This window comes from Crocodylus porosus, unplaced genomic scaffold (genome assembly GCF_001723895.1).
Source record: "Crocodylus porosus isolate Cpor-Errol unplaced genomic scaffold, CroPor_comp1, whole genome shotgun sequence".
NCBI lineage: Eukaryota > Metazoa > Chordata > Crocodylia > Crocodylidae > Crocodylus > Crocodylus porosus.
In genome coordinates, this window is record NW_017728947.1 from 73,272,379 (window position 1) to 73,294,084 (window position 21,706).

The 21,706-nt window shown below is 40.6% G+C and overlaps 1 protein-coding gene across 3 annotated transcripts in view; it reads left to right on the plus strand.

Annotated features, from left to right (window-relative positions):
• MIPOL1 (mirror-image polydactyly 1) overlaps positions 1 to 21,706 on the plus strand; it is a 277,415-nt gene that overhangs the window by 245,646 nt on the left and 10,063 nt on the right. The gene's annotated exons all lie outside the window — the stretch shown is intronic.

Sequence of the window (21,706 nt, forward strand, 5' to 3'; positions counted from 1 at the left end):
GTCTTTACTTCTAGAAAAATGGCATTTATCTCAACCAAATGAAATATTAGGGCTGTGCAAAATTTCAATGGGTGTTTTGTTTCAAAGCTGTTTTGATGTGTTTTGAGCTCAAAACAGCAAAATTGAAATGAAATGAAAGGCTTCAAAACAGCTTGGAAATGAAACAGGGGCACTTGAAATGTTTTGAAAGTTTTGAAATATTTCAGGTTTTGAAGTTGGGCTTAATTGCAACTAACCAGAAACTAAGGAGAGGGAGGGGAAAAAGTTGGGAAAGGACTGGTCTAATATTGAGATCTAGCTCCCAGTTTGATTCACCAGGTCTCTGACCACTTCCCCCAGCTTTCTGATCTTTTCCCCAGCTCTTCCAGGGGTGCATGGGCCCCCAAGCTGCACACAAGTTTTCAGCAAGCTGTTGCTGAAGGCTGAAGCCAGCAGCAGGCACTTGGTGCAGCCTATGCCAGGAAGACTGCAGTGCTGCTGCTGGCTCCAGTCTGCTGGAGCTGGGGAATCAAACTGGTGACTGGGGAATTGAACCGGGGCTGAGAGAATGTTCAGGTCCCAGAACATTCCCCCAGTTCCTGGTTTGATTCCCCAGCTCCCCAGACTTTCCCCAGCTCTTCCCAGATGATGTGGGATGACAGCAGGCTGCCACTGCCAGCTGGGGATGGTGGTGGCTCTGGCTATTTCCCCAGCCAGCAGCAGCAGTCTGCTGAAACTCCACATGCAGATCCAGGAGCTGCGTCCCCTGGGAAGAGATGGAGGAATGATCAGAGAGCTGGGGAATCAAACCAGGAGCTCCAGCTGACAGGTGGATCCACCCAGCTCTGGGACAGCGTACGGTGCCCTGCCGAGCCATGCTGCACGGGTGCCAGACAGGGGAAAGGGTGGGGGGGGCAATCCCCGCTGCCCCACACCGCACAGGGGCGCTCTGCCATGAGTGTCCAGACCGACTTTCAGAATCCAGACAGAATGTACAGTGATATGAGGGGCAATATTGTCACATTTGTACATTTAGCAGATGGGAAAGTCAGGAGGAGACCATACTTAGAAGCTCACAAAGCCAGTCACTTTTCTGATTACACTGTTTTAAACAAAGGCATGTCAAGCTAAATGGGATTCTCCTGATACTATTAGCTTTGATTCAGTACTCACTGGGCACATCTACACATTCATTAAGGCACCGTGGTTACTGCACATTCAGTTTAGTAACCTACAATAACAGGTACTAACTGAATGCACTGTAACCCGCACTACTGTGTAGTAGTGCTGGTGAAGTTTTTTGTGGTGCTAATGTGCAGTTAGCTAATTCTGCTGCACATCAGCACAGCTTTTGCCCTGACACACTAATGTGCAGCAGAATTAGTCTACTGTACATTTAGTGTCTCATGTAGACATGTCCACTTATGACTCATTTTGGAAAAGGAGTCATCAAAGGTAAAACTCCAGGTCTGGGAAAGAACCTATTGGTCCAGTGAAAAATGTCACCAACTGCGCCCCCTCCCCCCCCCACAGTTGCTTTGTTTCTCATATATTCACTGGACTATCACAATTGCAACAACACCGTAGCCCAGCATAGTTCATGTTGCAGCTAGGGACTAATACGTAATTAAAAATAATTCAAACATACAGCTAATAAGTAGAAAAAAGTATAATAGGCCATCACTTCAGAAACTACAGGCGTTACTTGAGAATCCTTAAGTTCTGTAATCTAAATACTTATATATATGTAAGAAATACTCAGAATATTAGCCAGGTTTACTTAAAAATAAACTTATGAGAAGCAGTTACAGCATCTGTTCTGGAGTCACTTTCTAATATCATTTTTTGATAAATTCATGTAAGTTGTCTGTTATTATTTATTTGTGATTGTCCATAGTGTGCTTGATGCTGTATAGATTGTGAAGGCTTCATGGACCATTTCTGAGGACTTTATGTATAAAGTACATACTAATATAAGTATTTTAGCCTGATAAATTAAGATTTCTGATTCAGAGTGTATTCAACGTACACAAGTCTTAAAAATAACATAAGATAAAAAGTACCTCTCTGATGTTCTAACTGAAAAGTGATTGTGTTACTGTTTTTAATTTTAGTCAGAAATACTTGCTATTTGTGGACTGTGAATTTATAGACTGAGATTTGTCCCAGAGGAAAATTTTCAGTCATATTTTAATGTCCTGAAACCAAGGTGGTTATAATAAAAGTGCACAAATAACCTGAAAGACAGTATTGCCAATGCACTGTAATAATGAAAAGAATTCATGCAATTTAACATGCTTAACTACTTGGGAAAATTTTGCCCAGGTTAGATTTAATTATTGCTAAAATCAGTTCTTTGAGCATGTAGTAAAATTACACAGTTGGGTGAGGTCTTTTGATGACAATAGCATGCCCTTTTTATCAAGAAACTGTGGAAATGCTCAGTGCATCTTCCCAGCACCCAGAGTCACCCACCCCCATCTTATAATTCAACCTGCAAACAGATTAAGCAGCTGAGTTTGTGGAAAGTGTGTTTACTTTGAGCTAAGAACCCTTGTGTGACACTATAGAGATTCCACTGACACCTCTGGGAGAACTACACAGACAGTTCTTACTCATCAGCAGGGAAACCAGGCTGAGAATTCACGATTTCTTTGTAACCTCAACTGCTTCATACAAATCAGTGTTTGGCAATTAGGCAGGAACTAGTTTGTTAGCTTTGGGGTTTTTTGAAGATATAGGATGTTCTACATTTCAAAAGGGAACTGACAGTTTTAAAGCTTGTTAACTCTGCTGTCTTATAATTATTCCAGGGAGATACTTATTTTGATTTAAAATATGAACCTAAGCTTCATAGCCCAAACATGAATTGTCTATCTGCTTAACTTCTCTTCTCCATGACCTAAAAATGGAAAACAAAAATTAATCCTAACATGTAAAGGAAGTGTTTTCTGGCACTTTTTAAAGTAATTATTTCTATATTATTTAGTAAGATACATTAAGAATATAGTTACAGTAAGAAAGAAACAACAAAAGGAAAATAATTATGAGCTTTGCTAAGAATGTATTTCAGTTACCTAAGATCATCTTTAGAAAAAACTAATCCAAGTTAAATAAGCAATGATTTCTTTCTTGGAGTCCTTTACTAACTTTCATGTCTTAGAAGACTGATCCTTTGGCAGTATTACAGAAATTAAGATTTTAATTTTTCTTTTTACATTTACAATGTGCATCACATCAACCATTCAGAAAACAGTATCAATTTCATTTGCCCATCAAAGGTACTTCTTTCGACTTTATCAGTCTGTATATGTAGTAAGCCACTTTGTAAGTAACTGTTGCTAAATTTAGTATCTCACTAAGAATAGTGTCTTGCCTTTGGCATATGAATACAAAACATCTAAAAAATTTCAGGATTTAACCCCCCATGAAGCAGCAGCTGTGAGCCAGAAGGTGAATACAGTGGAATCTGTTCACAGTGAACTTGGATATAGTAAATTTCTGTTTATTCTTAAGCAGAATGAAAGTCTCACTTTTTTTAATATATTGCAATATATGAGCTGCAATTTGAAGTTACACTGCAATTTAGAGTTGCACTTCTGTAGAGATTCATCATCATCTCACTAGAAGAGTAGGTATACTGAGAGAAAAGATATTGCCAGTCAGAATATGGGCACACAGCTCTTCTGAATCATTTCCATGAATATATTTCATAGAATTTGTCTATCGCACTTTAAAAATATCACCTAGGTAAATATTTGCCTTCCGAAGTAGGGCATCATTTTTGTTTATAAAGCAAATACATATGCTAAGTATGTGTTTGTGTGTGTGTGCACATATATGTCTTGTGTATATGCACGCAAAGCACAATACATATTTACTCTGTAGATCATTATGATCCATTGAATGCTTATATCATTTTATCATTATACTGCAGAGAACAGCTATAATTTTCAATTTGTGATTGTTGTGTATATTTTATTTTCTATAAACAAAGAATGTGGGCCAGTGGCATAACATTCACCAGGAGTGCTGGCACCAAGGCACAAACCCCTGCAAGTTTGTAGTGATGGAGGGGGTTACAGCCAGCTGGTGCAAGCCCAGAAGGGAAATGGGGGCTGACCTGGAGAAGGTGGCTGGAAGATTCTGTGAATTAATTAGTGTCTCTGCCAGCAGGAATCAGATGAAACTAGGTATTTTAAAGCTGACCTCCCTGGTAGAATCTCTGGGGATGAGCAGTGGTTTATGACTTCAGTAGTAGGAGGAATAGGTCTTAATATACCATATCAATGTTAATCTTAATATACCATATCAATGTTAATCAGTTATCAATAAAGACAGATATGTTTATGATGGATTTTCTCAGTGAACTCTTCATTCTCTGCCATAGGATTGAGGATGATGTGAATTTAAAGACAATTTCACCCCTTAGGGTTTTTTAAATACAATGACGCTGAATAGATCAGTAAGGTCTGACTTTGTGTGCGCATGTAAATATATGTGTGCCTGCCTGCCTGCCTATATATCTATCTATATTTACATGTACACACATGCATTTATTTACATGCATATATACACGTTTGTATATATGTATAGAAGATATTACTATATATGCCTCAGTGACATATATGCCAATGAAACAGTACTTCACATGTCAAAAAGCCATGAAATATGATATAGTATATATGATTTGCTAAGTTAGTATTCCTTATGATCAAAATAAATACTGAAGCAATATAATAATATATTTTGGTTTCTTTATTCTGTATGATTTCTTAAAGGTACATTCTTTAAAAAAATCTACACTGTTTTTGCATAAAGTATTTTATTGGGAAGAAGTGCAAGACAAAATTAAACTGCATCATCTGTAAGTAGGTGATTTCAGCAAGTGAAATTTCTGTATCCTGTAGAAGATGTATTTAATTTTTAATAGAATTGTTCTGCCAATTTTTTAGTGATTTTTATTAGTATATAAGAATATCTTCAGCTTCTTTGACAGCATAGATTTTACTGCTAACAGAACATATCCATTTCTGGGGAGCCCTGGATTAGTCTGTTATACTTCTGGTATGAATGCTTTGTGCTTTCAGATGTGTTATTATTCACTTTAAGTTTTATTTTTTTTGCTATGCATGATAAATATATCTACTAAATGTTTACTACATCCACAAGTAAACATTTTTCTTTTCATTTTATATTGGCATTTGACATGTGAAAAGAAAATGAAAATAAAAAGAAAAGAGGACTGAACATTTATTAAATGTTAGAATCCTATTCCTCTGAAAGTAAAACTAATCTGCCCTCTGAGTACAGGAGTTGTGTGCATTTCACATCAATGACCAAAATGTTCTCCAGTGCCTACTGGAGGGGTCTAATCTTTCCCAGAATGATCTGAGCAGTGCAGTTCAAGAACAAGAATGAATCTTTGAATAATCACACCACAATGTGAGGTGACCCTCAGACAGGGGACTGACCAGATACACATATGGGTTTTGGGAAGACGCTCTGATGCTCTTTTTTAACACAGCTGTGAGAAGAATGTGCCTAAGACCCAGTAGTCTTTCTGGAGTATAGCTGGCAAAGGAAACCATGAGGAGAAGAGAATTTAACACATGGGTGTAAGAGAGTCCGCTTCATTGATGCGATCTGAGGGGAATGCCTAATGACTGGAAGAATCAAACTTGGCAATGAAAACACAAAGCTCTTTTCATCAATTCAAACGCAGACTCTAAAGCTGCAGATGGTTACCTCCAGCCTTGTCTATTCAGTGTGGGGTTTTATAAAATGGCACTTTGGTGAATACTAATAGATCAAAACAAAGATTTAATAACATAAAGATGCGGTGTTCATTTTTAAATGAGGATACAGGTCAGTGTCTCAGAAAAGGATAAAACGAGTATCTTTTATACGTAGGTCTAAAGTCTTTTCATTTTTTTAACTGCAAACATGATATCTTTAAAGTACAGATTATATTCTATAGAGTACAACTTCTGTTAAACAGGAAACAGATGAAAAACTAGCTTTCAGAATTATGTGAATGATTATTTTTGTTCCGTGTATATGCTATCAAGCAGTTTATCTTCCTTATTAAAAATAGACCTAAATATATGTAGGTGACACGTGTTATAGCACATATGCCTTAAGTCATTCTTCAAAGATAAGAATGAGTCTAGTTAATTAAAGATTTCAGGCAGAAGCACTGCACAAAAGAAACAGGTTGTACATTCACAAAGAGTGAAAAAAAATGTTTTGGAGAAATTACATAAGGTTAGAGAATTCATTTGGTTATATTTTAAATTTTAGGAATAAATGTGGTTAGTTTTGAGCTTTCAAAATATCTAGACCTAGTTTGGTTCTGTTTCTATTATTGAAATGTTCATATTTGTATACAAATTCTGTTATTAAATTTCAACGTGTTTTTCTTTTGCTTGATTATAAAACTATGCTAGGGAACAGAGAACCCAATTTACTACTGCTATAAATGGGTGCGGTTCCATAGATTTAATGGAGTTTCACCATCTTGTGTCTGAAGAGAATCTGACCTATAATATCCAAAGTTGGTTTGATCATAATGAGATACATTATAACACCATTTCAGTTTAAATTTTTACTAGTAATATTAAAGGAAAACAATATCAAGTGTGATATTCAGATGGTACAAATCTACAGGGCTCTATTGACCTGACTGAGGTTGAGTTACAGTAATTTATCTCATCTGGAGATCTGCTCCATAGTTTATAGTAAAACAGATATTCTAGTGTTTACTCAAAAGATAACTGAGCAAGGACAGGTGTCCTTATTATGGTGTTCAACACCCCATTGACTCTAGCCCTGTGAAAACTGACTTAGGGTGATCGTGTTCATCTAGTACTGTAATTCAGCATTCCATAATTCACAACTAGTGGATGTTAGCATCCAGATGAGGGAGGCTCTTCCATGCTTTAGCTCTGATAGCTGAATCATTAGGGCACTCTTCTAGGAGGCTAGAGAACCATGTTCTAGCTCCCTCTGCTTGCCTAGGATGGGGTTTCGAACCTGTGTCTGTAATGACCAGTACAGTGGTCTAACCAAAATGCTCAGATGTTGACCATAGATCAGGCATTATTCAGACACCTCTCTAGTGCGCCTTTTGAAGCTGACACCCTAGGCAGCAAAGAGAGGGAGACTCGTGGGGTCAAGAAGATGAGAACAAGCTGAATGTAGCTGAATAAAGGATATGTGGCTGAATGAAATGGTTGCTGCCCTGGGTTCTAGCCTGGACCCTTGTTCCCACTAAGGCAGAAACTTCTCCACTACACTGCCTGCCATCCATCAGTGCTGTGTGTGGCACAGATGATGCAGTGTTCCTTAGGTCTTTGTGGCTTGGATAGTTACAGGAGAAAGTCTGAAAGAGAAAAAAAGTTCTAGCATGCAGCATGGAGAAATTGCTGTCAACTGGGATTGTAACAATGGAGTGTCAATAAAGGATACTGAAGAATCACTGGATTTTTGACAGTGGGTATGGAAACAGGGGGATTAAGTATCGAAGCTTGTGAAGAATTTACACCAATTGATTTGTGCAAGGGAGGCCACATGTGATCTAATAAAAGCTAGATACAGTACTAACAGGTAGTATTTGGGTGTTTAAAATGGATTGCACACATCACCATTATATTAAACCCTGAGGGAATCCCAATTACACTGACATCTCATTTGTATTGAAAAGGGCTCTACAGGAACTACCATGTATTCTGAAATTACAGTTGATAAAAAGCCTATACATATAGATATATGTAATTGTGGTGGCAGAAACCCCAAACACAAGTCGGTTAGGATATGTTGATACCCAAAGGCATGTAATAAAGCTATAAGGTGAAAGCAGTTTCCTCTCCCAGCTTTGGAATAAATAAGTCATTGTAATAGGGAATCCCTGCCACTTACTAGGACGGGGAGAGGGGGGAGTATAGGGAGGTGGAGTGTGGCCAGAAACAGGTTGCAGGAAGTCTGAGGGCAAAGTGGCAGCAGGTGGGAGTTGCCCAGGCAAACTGAGTCATGGACTAGAAAAGGGCAGGCTGCTAATAGCAAAATTAAGAGCACCTGAGCCTTAGGAGCAAGAAACAGGGTCAGCTGACTGAAGAGGGCTGGGCTTGGAGTGTATAAACATAGCCTCTGGCCATAGAGCAGGCAATTTGGCATGGCTGCTACAGGATATGAAGCTCCTAGTAGTTTTGGCTGCAGTTTGGAATCAGGCCAGCCTAGGAGACCTACCTGGTGACCCAGAGGGGTTGGTATTTGTGTCAGACCAGTCAGGTTGGGGATTATCTTGTTTGAGTTTGGCTTGGAAGGCTTGATTCTGGGTACAGGGGAAAAGAAGAGACAGGTGGGGTGTCTGGGAGGTGCTCCCCACTATTGAGGATAGGAGCTAGACAGAAGCTGAGGAGACTGAAGCTGACAGAGTGAAACTGGAACCTCAGGAGGGGCTGTAGGAAAACTGGGGCTGAGGCCCTGGAGCTGGAGTCTCAGACAGCGGATTAGGGCTGAGGACTTGGCCAGAGACAAAGCGGGCCAAGGCTAGGACTGCTAAAGCCCTGACAGGTGCCTGGAGGCCTGAGAGGGTGCTCCCTTAAAGGAAAAACACCCCAAAGGAAGCACAGTCCCCCAGGCATGAGTTGAACCTAGCAGCAAGGATAGAGTCAGTACGTGAAGAAACCACAATAGCTACTCCCAGCTCCAGGGACTGCCTCCTCAGTAAACCAATGAAAAACACCAAAAGCATGGCACATGAGAAACTGGAGATGAACTGGGGCTGGAAGGAGCCAGCAGGTGGGTTGGACCTTGGGGTGGGGGGGGCAATGGGTGGTAGGGCAATAGGAGCTGGACCCATGAAGCTTGTTAGTCATACACTGGACTGGAGCTGAATACTAGTATTACATTGGATGCATGTAGTGACTTCAGGATAATTCTTCTGGACAGACAAACGGTATCCTAGGTTTATTACATTTCTCACATCAGTTAGCAGGCTTTCCTTTCCTCAAAACTACTCTACTTCCACCATGAATCATCATGAAAATTCACTGTCCTAGGTATGATATCTACATATCTACCTTTTGCCAAGATAAGAATAGTTTTAAATTCTCAGACAAAATATCATTCTACTTTAAATCACTCTTACCCCAAGTTAGCATCCAATTACAGTCTTGTACTCTGTGTTAGAAGGAGCAACATGAAAGGTAAAAAATATCCAGCTGTATTGACAGGAAAAGTAATTAAATAGGATAACTCTAACAGCTTGTGCAGACATTCAGTCTCCAAGGAGAAATTCTTCTGGGAGTGATTTAACCCTGACTGTTCCCAGGTTATTTTTCTCTTGGAGTGGCCACTTTTACTTTGGGAGAAAAAGCCTGAACATCTGTACGCTCATGGTTTCTTCTAGGAAAGCAGTTACTCTCCCATGAGAAACTTAATGTCTGTACAAGGCCTAAATTTTAAAGGCTATTGCACATTTTCTGTTACTAGTTCTTAGGAGCCTGTCATACTTCAATTTTAGTCAGGCACTTCTCCAAATTTTAATGTCCACAGCTACTATGCCAGAAAATTGCTAAGAAAATTCTGTTCATGAATATAGAAACTGAAACTCACTAAAAAAATAGAAAAGCTAAAGGCATCATTAGCAAAAGTTCATATTTTGCAAGGTATTTGTCAAAACAAATGGATTATACTGACACTTGATAGTCAACAAAGTGAATATATGCTAATTGTTAGTCCATTTGCCATTTCTTCAGTGCCAATTATTCAAACTGAAAGAGAAAAACTTCTCCCACATATTAAAATGGAAGTTGTACTATTTGTGTTGGGAAAAGGTCATCATTCATTTGTAGGAATGAATTCCACATATAAACCTTCCATTATACCATTGAGTCTACTGTAAAATGAATTGACCAGCACGTTGTTGAGATTAAACTGTTATGTTTGTACAATCTGAACCATGTGATAAGCAACATCTTGGCTACAGTGATTTCATGTGGTCTTAGAAAAGAAATTCAGTGTTTAATATTGTTGAAGAATATCTTGGAGCATCAGAAACATCAATTATGGTCTGATTCAAACACACAGATTTATCTTCTAGGTTAACAATATCCCATTAATCAAGTGATTATAATGTGAATGCCCAAAACCATTGTCTGACTAGCATGTACCAGAAAGAATTGAGTAAATATGTCAATTTTATTTTGATGGTGTAAAAAAAAAAACCAAAAACACATGGAGTCTTATATAACATGTGAGAATATATTGGTAGGGTTGAAGTACATTTAAGTTAGATTTTTGAAAGAACTTCCTAATTGTAAAGGTGGTGAGTCACTGGAATAGATTACTTAAGGAGGTTGTAGAATCTTTGGCATGGGAAGTTTTTCGGTGGAGTTAGCGAAACATTTGTCCTGAATGGCTTATATGAGTGGTGCGCAACCTCCAACCTACAGGCCAGATCCAGCCCATACAGCCATGTCATTCAGCCGGCAGGGGTCCCCACAGGTCTGGAAATTTGGAGTTGGAGAGCAGTGGCAGTGTTAATTGCCACTCCTCCACTGCCAAAATTTCAGACCTGGGGGGAGCGCCCCCAGGATGGATGACATGACTCTGTGGGCTGAATCTGGCCTGTGGACTGGAGATTGAGCATCACTAATCTAAGCCATTCAAGACAAATGATTTCTAAAATTCTGTGGATTCTGCAGCCAGCATAAAAAGTAATTACAGAATTAGGAACTTCCTGACGCATCTGAAATGTAACCAGAACATTTTTGTAACTCTCTTCCAAGAGTAAAATAGTATGACTAAGTACCACAAAAGATGGCGGGCTGTTGGCAGTTGATAGTGTATATTCAGATAAGTACTATGTTTCAGGCACTGATCTATCCTCAATGTTAAAGCAATTTGCTATGTAATGATTAATACTAATTGGGTAGAGCCTGCTACATCACATTTATATCATGAAATCTAAAACAATTCATCAATAAAGATATTTAAATAGAACTAATTAGAATGAAAACTCAGTTAATCGCTGATTCATGTGTTGAATGGCCCCCAGCCATCTACCAGCTAAACAATAGGGAGCACTTAGCATAAAAATAAATTATATCTAATCTATTTAAATGTTTTTGAGCCTTATCCAAGAAAGGTTACACAGGTACCTAAAGTAAGACTTAAGTGGGATTTTGAGGGCTTCATGTATGGATTTAGATGCCTACATTCCACCTAACTTCTAAAGTTTGGCCACAAAGTTTTGTCTGTAAAGTTCATTAATGGCATGAAGATGCATGTGCAGAACTGCCACCACCTTGCTAGAGCTTAGCAGCAGAGTGCCTGTCTCACATCTGAGTCTAATCAGGACCCTCAGTGTAAGCATTCCTTCATATAGGTCTTTGATGGGTTTGATCCAGTGTGCTCAGACCACACCTAACACACAGCAGCAGGACTGAGGTTTGTGCCAAATAGTAACCCTGGCCACTGGCACTCAAAAACATAGGCTGTATCAGTTTTATGCAGTTGTTAAGTAGCTGGAAGACTCACTATAGAAATTGGAGACTTGAGTTTAGTTCCCTCATCCATTTAATGGGCTTCAACCACACCTTCCAGGAAATTGCCCTAAGTACGGAGACTCCTTGCACTAGAAAGAGGAAGTATGCCTCTGTGGCCCAGTGGTTAGGGCACTCACCTGGAGAAAGGGGACTTGGGTTCAGTTCTTCTCTTCCAAGATGGCTTCTGTATTTCATCCAGGAACTAAAAGCTAACTGTAAAATAAACAAATATTGTTGGGAGCTAGCTAGGACTAGAAACCAGGTTTCACATCTCCTAGGTGAGTGCTGTCATTCCTTGGTCAGAGTGTCTTGCTTCCTTCTCTGAAGTATTATATCTTAAATTAGTTTCTGCAAAATGGCATGACTTCAACAGGAAGAGTTCTGGAAAGCAGAACATGCTTTCCTAGATAGTGAAAGATGTTTGGTTTGAATCCTCTCAGGCTCAGGCAAGACTTGAACCCAGGCCTCCCACATTGTGGATGAATTGCATAAAATGGGAGTGATGGCATCATTTGTCACTGTCATCTTGAAAAAGAAGGATTGCTTCCCTGCCCCACTCTATTTCTTTTTAAAGGGGCATTTTAGGCAGAAATGTTTTTATAGGAGGGTTCTTGAATATGAATCTAAGGTAGGTAGGTATCTCTGTAGCCTGGAGTTAAGAGCCTAACCCTTACAGGAGAGAGGGCTCTAAGACACACCCCTCTTCAACTGTTCCTATTGGCATAGACAGCAGTCCAGTCTGCATGCTAATTATTGTGAATCCCATTCATCTATTTCTCCCTATGCATAGTATGGGGAGCATAAGCCACTTTCCACTTTTCCTTAAGGTTTCCCATAATGCATCAGTCTGATACCAGTACCCATAGCCTCATTACAGTCTTATTCTGTATGATATCATACAATGATAAATGTTTCTTATTAACGTCCCAGGCATCAGAGGTTGCAGTCAGATTTCTGACATCTGAGGTTTTATGCTGAATGCCAATACTGTTCTATACTGTGCATAGCATAGTGAAGACAAGAGAATGCACCCACCAGGAATTTACAGTGGGGCTCTTCCTGAATTCCTTGAACACACGCAACGTGCATTGACTTCAAGGAGTTTCAGATACAAACAGAACACAAAGTCAAGTTCACAATCTAAGTCAAGTATTTTCTCTACTATGAATAGCCATAATTTACTAATCCACTTTCAGATGTGATCTGCAACACAGATAGTAATCATTTTTAAACATGAGTAGCAAGGATATATACACAAATATTTATCATTTATATAGACATCATCTTACTCTTTCAAGAAAATATTATGTTGTAAGTGCTACAACTTACTTCTCCCAAAGACTAATGTGTACTCTATGAAAGTCAAATGTTTTCAGAGTCAACATAATCACAGCATCCCATTTTTTGACCTATGTGTTCATTTACAGTTTGCTTATAGCTGCTTCACAGAGATGGAAGTTTGTAGATTACAACATGGTTTTATTGATTTATCAGTAACAAAATATACTAAGTATACTCAGTAAACTGGAAACACTAGCTCTTGGCCTAGTATTGTATAACATCAGCTTGTTGTGGAATATTTCAGAACAAAATCAGAATGTTGGCATAGTTGAGATAAATGGTGGAAACCAGACTAGCAAAGACTAATATTTAGTAAGACCAATAACACAAATTAGAGCTTGAAGTTGTGCTCTTTATCCAGTACTAAGAAGCATATTGACATAGTATTTTAAAGCATATAGTCAACTGTTCCCTGACAAACTTACATTTCCTTTTTAAAAACAGACTGAATGGTCCTTGAAGAAATGTAAAAGAGATTTTTTGAGGCTTGCAATTTTTTTCCAAGCTGTTGAAGCATCACATCAAATAATTATTTCCTTTAATAATTTATATCCAAGTGAAATAAATCCCTGGTAGTTATGTTACCGTTACTAGATGGTATTTTGTTTGTTTTCAAGAGCAACTTGATCAAAAAGGGGGGGGGGAGGGGAGGAAACAGTATTTATCTGTTAGCTGAAAGGAAAAGTTTGGGGTCCCTTATACCAATATAATTTTTTTTTAGTATGCTGAATGTTGTGACTAGATAAAACTATATAAGCAAACTCAGCAAAAATCCTAGATTTGACACTAAAGGCAAGGGCAAGAAGTTTTAACTTGTAAGTGGCTGACAGTGCAGAGTGGTGGAGAGATTTAAAGGCCACACATGTATTATTGACATGTGAGGAAGTAGAAAGACTTTAATAGGAAATGTAACAGACCCTAACAGAGAACTTAGTCTGCACAGTGCTTATAGGAAGGTTCTAAGTAAGTGCCGATGACATGTTGCTGTGTAATATTAATTTCTGGTGCGCTACATTTAAAATGTTTTGTTACATTTAAGTGAGCACTTAGGCATTTTTTCCACAGTTTGTTGATGTGATTTCTTTACAAGCTTATGGGGCTGTAACTAAATGCAAGTAGCTCCTAATCCAGAGGTATGGAAAACTATGGGTCAGATGTAACTAGAGGCATGCCATTGAATTACAATGGAAGGGTTGGGGAGTTCAAGCTACCACTTTGAGCACATGATAATGGGGCTCTCACAAGTAGGAGCTTAATTCAGTTCTTTCTAGGGGTGCACCAGTAAGGATTTTCTTGGCCAATACTGATGGCCAATTATTAACCAGCCATATCAGCCAATACTGATCCAATAGCTGATATATAGGAATGCAGCTGGGCAGCTTGGAGAGCAGCCTCCTGCCGGTAAGTCTGGGGGAGGAGGGGAAGGGGCATGGAGGGGCAAATCTAGTCCCCTGTGGTGAGGGAGGGAGGGAGTGAGACGGGGCAGGGACAAACACTGCCTAACCAGGGCAGTGAATGCAACCCCAGAGCGGGGCATGGCAGCAGGAGGCTCATCCAGGGGGCACAGTGGATGGGAGATGACTCCCTGCACTGTGCACAACCCCAGGGAAGGCATGGGGGACATATGCCCTCCCAGATTTGAGTGCTGGGTGAGAGTGGGCTGCCTGCTGCAGGCTTTGGGTCAGGGTCTGTGCTAGCCTCTTCCCAGTATGTGGGCTGGGCTGAGGCTGTGCTGGGGGTGGCCGGCCAGTAGTAGCACTGGGAGGGGTGGCTATGGGGTGGCCTAGAGCCACCCCAAAATTCCCCATAGTTACTCCTCCCAGAACCACCACTGCCTGCCCTGCCCCCGCCCGCCATAAGTGTAGCCTTGGCCCAGCCTCCCACTGGAAAGAGGCTGGTGCAGCCCCTGCTCTAAGCTCACAGCAAGCAGCTCACCCTTGATTTCCACAAGTCTGGGGGGACATATGTCCCCCATGCATCCCCCAGGGGTGCACACAGCAGCAGGGAGCTGCCCCCCTGTGTACCCTGGACAAGCCACCCATGGGTCCACTCTGCGCCTCACCTTAGGGTCACATTCACTGCCCTTGCTGGGCAGTGCCTGCCTCTGCTCCACTCCCTCCTTCACCATGTGGACCTCAATATGCCTCCCCCCCCCAATGCCCCTTTCTCCTCACAGACTTAACAACCAGACACTGCTGTCCAAGCTGCTGGGCTGCATTCCTGGCCATATGCATGGCAGCTGCGCGCATGCGCATGGAATTTATTGGTGACCTTATCAGCTACACCAGCCAAGAAAAGCCGATTGCCAATTATGTTAATTTTCATAGATTTCATAGACATTAGGGCTGGAAGGGACCTTGAAAGATCATTGGTTCCAGTCCCCTGCCCAAGGGACAGGAGTTAGCTAGAGTCCAAATGTATCCTGAAAGTGTCCAGAGTAGGTACTTGCATCACTTCTGTGGGGAGTCTGTTCCAAGCCTTGGGGGCTCAGACAGTAAAGAAGTTTTTCCTTATGTCCAGCCTAGAATGGTCTTGCAGGAGTTTGTGACCTTGTCATCGTCTGGAGTGCTCTGGTAAACAGGTGTTCCCCCAGATCCTGATGCACATCCCTTATGTACTTACAGGCTGCTACCATGTCACCCCTGAGGTTGCATTTCTTCAGGTGTTTTCCTTTTATTGGTGCCAATCTGATATGCAACAGACATATCAGTGCACCTCTAATTGTTTCCCTTGCTTCTAAACCTATTTATATTGTTGTTTGATCTCTCTGTGATATCACAATAGTCTTAAACTTGGGTAATATCACCTCAAGAAGAAAAATAAGCTAAAATACATCAAACATATATAAAAAGGGGTTTGTTAAATCGTATGTAAAGGGGATTTGACAGTGACTTGTAGAAAGGAATTCTCTCTCCACAGGCTTCAAACTGCTGTCGGTCATAAGGGTGGGACTACCTGAAGGGAAAGGAGAATAACATGAACAGCTGTCTAGAGCCAATAAGTCTGCATCAGTGTTTGTAAAAAAATATGCATGAAATCAAGAAAAAAGACAATCCTGTCTTTATTGTTTACAGTGTCAAGAGGGTGTTTGGTCTTTTATGCAGAGCCCCACCAAAACGCAGTTTTGGTGGGATGCATTTGAGAAACACAGCCTGGACAGTATGACACTATTTAAAATTTTGCAAACCTCATGTAAACAAGACTTGACTTGAGCATGCACAAGAGAGGTGGGGCTAGCTCAGAATAGACAGGCAAGAAGTTCAGGCTTGGTTTTACAAGGAAGGCTTGTTTGAAACATGCAGAAAGGTATAACATGATGGTATTAGGCTGCCACCATTAACTTTTAACTTTTACAGTCTTTTGATAATCCCATCTGCCCTGGAGACTCTTAAAATGTGCAGGTTGGCTGCTGCTGTGTAACACACAATACTCTAAAACTGTTATTTATTATGCTTCAAAAACATAATCTATCTATTATGCTTTATGAAGAATGTATTATTCTGTTATTTTTATGCTTGCAAATGTTTAGAGTTTTCAGATAAGCCAATTTCAAATCCCTTCTCAGAAATACAAAATACTTCTCAGAAGTAATGTGGGGCATAGAAACCCTCCAGAAGTGTGTTGTGGGTTTTTTTGTTCTGTTTTGTTTTTTAAGTGAAACCGTTCATCCAACTCTATGTACTGTATGCACAATTACACAGCATGTCAGATAACCAACAGCACACGGAAGGTGAAATAGCTAGCATCACACTTGTCCACCTTTGACTCTCCAGCTTAGATGACCAGACTCTCATTAACAGTTTGGTCAGTTGGAAGCAAACTAAGTGCAAGTCCAGAGCAAGGCTTGAATTCACATTTCCATATGTATAGCTTAACTGCACTGTGCTACTGCATCCCCCTGCAGTATATATCCTCTGAAGCATAGCACCAGAGAACTTTCCTATTTAGTTCACACCTGCCCATAGTGTCTAGTCTAGTGGATGTGTCCTGGGGCATGGAGTCTACTCCCTGCTCTTTTAGCCTATGCTCAAACTATGTGCAGTGGTATGTCCTGACCAGGGTATTCCCAAGCATGCTTCACCCATCCTCTCCTGCTCACATGCTCCAAACTTGGAAATACATTGGTGAGACCACTCCAGGGTATTATTCTGTAGCTGCTTTCAAGACTTCAGTCTCAAGACCTATAGTTTCATAGTTGGTTGGGTCGGAAAGGACCTGAGCAGATCTTCAAGTCCGACCCCCTGCCCAGGCAGGAAAGAATGCTAGGGTCAAATGGCTAGGTGTCTATCTAGCCTTCTTTTAAAGACCCTCAGGGTAGGAGCGAGCACCACTTCACTTGGAAATTGGTTCCAGATCCTAGCTGCCCTGACTGTGAAGTAGTGCCTCCTGATATCTAGCCTGAATCTACTCGCCATCAACTTATGGCCATTATTCCTTGTTACTCCTGGTAGTGCTTGGGGGAACAGGGACTCTCCCATTGCCTGCTGGTATCCCTTGGCCAGTTTATAGATGGCCACCAGATCCCCTCTCAGCCTTCTCTTGTGGAGGCTGAACAGGTTCAGGTCCTGCAGCCTCCCCTCATAGGCCTGCCCTGTTGCCCCCTGATCATGCAAGTGGCCCTCCTCTGTACCCTCTCAATGCTATCCACATCCCTCCTAAAGTGTGGTGCCCAGAACTGAACGCAGTACTCCAACTGCATCTGATCCAGAATGAAGTCTCCACAATGTCATTTTGTTGGAGTGAGGTTTGGGGGACAAAATTGTAACCATTCCTGACCCAGAAGTCAGGAGGGAAGAACAAAAGGACCTTCACATACTCAAGCACTTACATGTGGTTACCTTTATGACATAAGCAATCCCCTGCAAACTGTTGAGACTACTTGGGAGTAAAGTTAAATGTGCTTATAAGTGTTTGCCAGATCAGGACCTTCCAGGTGTATTGTTTGCATTTCAGTCAGTCACTTCTCAGACACTGTTTTCCAATCTGAAAAATAGAGCTAATGTGATTTATATGCCTTTGTAAAGCACTTTAAGATCTAAAAGAAATAAAGAAGTAGACCTTGGGCTTGGCTCATTAGATTAAGTTAAGACTTATCTTTGGCTTTGCTGCACTCTGAGTCCTATCTCTTCTGTAACCCCAGAAGAACCCCAGGGTTCAAAGAATACCCTGTTTACTCAACTACAAGTTGAGGTTCACTCCCCTCCTCAGTCAGCATAAGGAGAAAAGCTCCTTGTCTTACATTCACATGCAAGGAAACCTCATCAAATACATGATCTATCATTAAACTGCTGCTAAAATCAGCATGTGCTCAGTAATGGAAACCAACTCTGAAGCTGATTAAATGTAGCCAACACTGAACATGACTATAAAACACATGGCCCATACTGGGGAAAACATACTAAAGGGAACCTACCATACGGATAAGTTAGCACAGCCCATATGAATAAGATATATGGTAGTGCCCATAGAACACACTCCCACTCTGTGCAGACTCTTTCAAGCCATGGTAAGATGCTATATTGCATATGTTTTGACTTACTCTTCACTCCCACAGCTGAGCGGTGCCTTTTTTTCTATTTCCAATCATTCCTGTTACTTCAGCCTTAAATGTCTGGCAAATATTAACTGAGGCCCAAAACAGTTCACCCAGAATCAGTTTGTCTCCTCCTGTATATGATTAGTGTGGCCCTACCCTCTATGAGTTGGAACTAGACCAGGTTGCCCTGGACCCCATCTGCATATACATTTTTGGAGAGTCCCATGACTTGTGACAAGAATACCTGGTTGCAGTCATGACTATGGGGGCTAATTAGCACATAGATCCTGTTTGGGGGAAGTATCTGGAGTACATTCAGATACTGAGCAGTGCTGAGCTGGGGTCAACATGGCTTGGAATACTATTGACTTTGTGGGGCCCAGCCCAATGACTTGTATGATAAATCATAGGCCTCTGGTTTTTGGATTAAAATCATATATAGATTATACTATATATAAGTAGGTATAAAAGAGTGTTAATGGAGTACCTGTACTAAAATTTGTAGCAGTTTCAAAAAAAGTAAAATGCATCTATTCTAGTTGAACCAAGTCTATGGGTGCCACATGCAAATTACTGTAGGTATTAGGGCTGTGTAAAGCTTCAGTCTGTGATTCAATTCAGCGGAGATTCGGCCAGATTTGGTGGCCAAATCTCTGAATCCGAATTGAATCAGAGAATGCTTTAATTTTCTCCAACTCAAATTGGAACGCTCAAAATCGATTCTGAAAGATTGGGAGATTCAGACATAGACACAGCTTTAAATGTTTTTTCTAAATACTTCTAGGTAGTAGGCAGCTCATGTATGCTGCGATGGTAGGCTGCATGGAGTGTCCCATAGAAACCCAGGTCTCCCCAGTGCGCTCAGCAACAGACCCAGAAGTGGATCAGAAGCACTTCTGGTCCACTTCTGGGTCCGCCAGGGAGCATGCTGGGCCTCCCCCCATTCCCCTGCACTCCTCTGGGATGCTCCACGCACTCCAGCATCACAGCGATCACAAGCCATGCTGGTACCTCAAGGTATGTAGAAAAAAACGTTTAAAGTTGTGTCTATGTGCAAATCACCGATTCTCCAAATCAGCGTCAAATCTTCAGATTTGGATTTGGCCGAATTGAATCGACAGTGATCTGAATCAACAAATCAAATCACTGTCCCTGATTTGGGCCAAATCCACATTGAATAGGGCCTGCTTTGTACACCCCTAATAGGTATGCTTTTTTTCAAGGTCATTGTTTTCAAATTTTCTCCTCACTTCCATGTGCTCAGGGAGAGCAAGGGGGTGGGAGAAAGGGGATACGAGGGAAAGAAGTTGGAGGGAGGTAGAGGGCAAGAGGGCTACCTGACCCCCCAGATTTATGTTTCCTGCTATAGCAGTGAAAGGGGGAAAATTCAAGGTAAGCCTCCAATAATGATATTCTATATCTGGAAAATTATACCAAATGTATAATTTTCCAAATACAGAATCTAATTATCAGGGAGGTATCTTCTATTCAGGTTCATCTTATATTCAAGTAAATACAGTAGTTACTTAAATTAGTGAAAGAAACAAAAAGCTTCTGCTGCAGCCTAGTAGCCACTTTAGGGTCCTAGTTCCCAGAGACTGGGATCTACACAGGCCGCTACACTTCTCTTCCAGTTTATCTACCATGAAGAGAGCCTTAGGTGCCATAATCAGAACAGCTCCATTGATTCCACTGAAGTTAAGATAACTCAGGCCTACTGTTCTAATATAGTTTCTGATGGGGAGAGTTCTGTAATATCCAAGCCATTTGGCATAAAAGCCAACATCTTAACAGTTGTATTTACTGCTGCAAAAGCAACAACTGACAGCTGTAAGATAACTACCCTGTACCCTCAATTAGCAGGGATCCTGGTTTTCTCTGATTGAAAAAATCCCCAATTTTCAGATTAAAAAAGTAACCCAAAATCCACATTTTTCTGTGATCAAAATGAATGTGTACAAATCAAATATACACGCACACACTTAAGGCTCTCTTCATGGTACATGCATGATATATAGCAATGGATAACCCCTTTTTTGGGAAAGAATATTCTTGAGAGGAAGGTTGAGGAACTGTGAGGAGTCAGAATGAGCCTTGCTAGAGTTCAGGACTTTTTAATAACATCAAACAGCCCTACAAAAATGAAAGACTTGTATTTAGTAGTTGGTATGACAATGAATTTTCTATCTTCCACATAAGTACCACAACACAAATACTTTCTCTGCTAAAGATACCTGTAAAGAAAAACTGCTAGTTTTTCTTGTGCATCTGACAGAGTTTCTCCAATAAATATTTTGCAAGTAAATCAAACAGCTCCCTTACTAATATCAGCATAAGTGCCGGGAAAATGCCACCATTTTATGATATATGTTTGGAGGCTGAGTTTTTCAAATACATTTTAAAAGGGCAGAAACTGTCAAACAAAATGGCCTGAAGCAACAATGGACAGAGACAAATTATCATCCAGGAACCAATATAAATTCACACTTAAAGGTAAGAGGAGATTTTTAATGTACAAATAGCATGATTAAACTAACAGACAAGCTATCAGGCTCAGTATGGGGTGCCATTCTATCACCTTAATACACAGGAGGTCAGATTAAAAGATCTGATGGTCTTTTCTGCACTAAAATAATCCATCATCTATGTTAATTACTATTAAGTAGTTATGATTTGTTTTGTTTCCACCACATGCTCAAAACTGCACAGTATATCAAATTACAGACAGTCCCTGCTCAGGCCATTAGTCAAGATTTGATTATTCAGACGTGGTAGATCATGACCAACTGAAATCCAGACATGATGGTTTCAGGATTTTTTTATTTTGTTTTTAATAAACCATTTCCTCTTGGGCAACAATATATATTCTATGACTAAGTGTTTTAAAACAGCAAAGCAGCAGCACCCTTAGCAACTTGACACAAATGATTTAAGTCCAAAATATGCACATAAGGCCTGAATCTCTATGGTCATGCACCATGTGTAGTAATTTGTACAATGAAAAGTGGAGTGAGATGCTATCAGAACTGCAACGGTAATGTTCAACACTAACTTTTCATTGGTATTAATTGCAAGACAAGGAGACTAGCATTGGAGCAGATTCAAAGTCTTCAGCGCAGAAGGTATAGACAACCAACATGGGCAACCAACAGGGGCAACCAACAGGGGCAACCAACATGGGTTCATCAGTGGCAGGTCTTGTCAGACCAACCTGGTGGCCTTTTACGTTCAGGTCACCAAATCATTAGACGCAGGGGTTGCTGTGGATGTAGTCTTTCTGGACTTCCGGAAGGCTTTC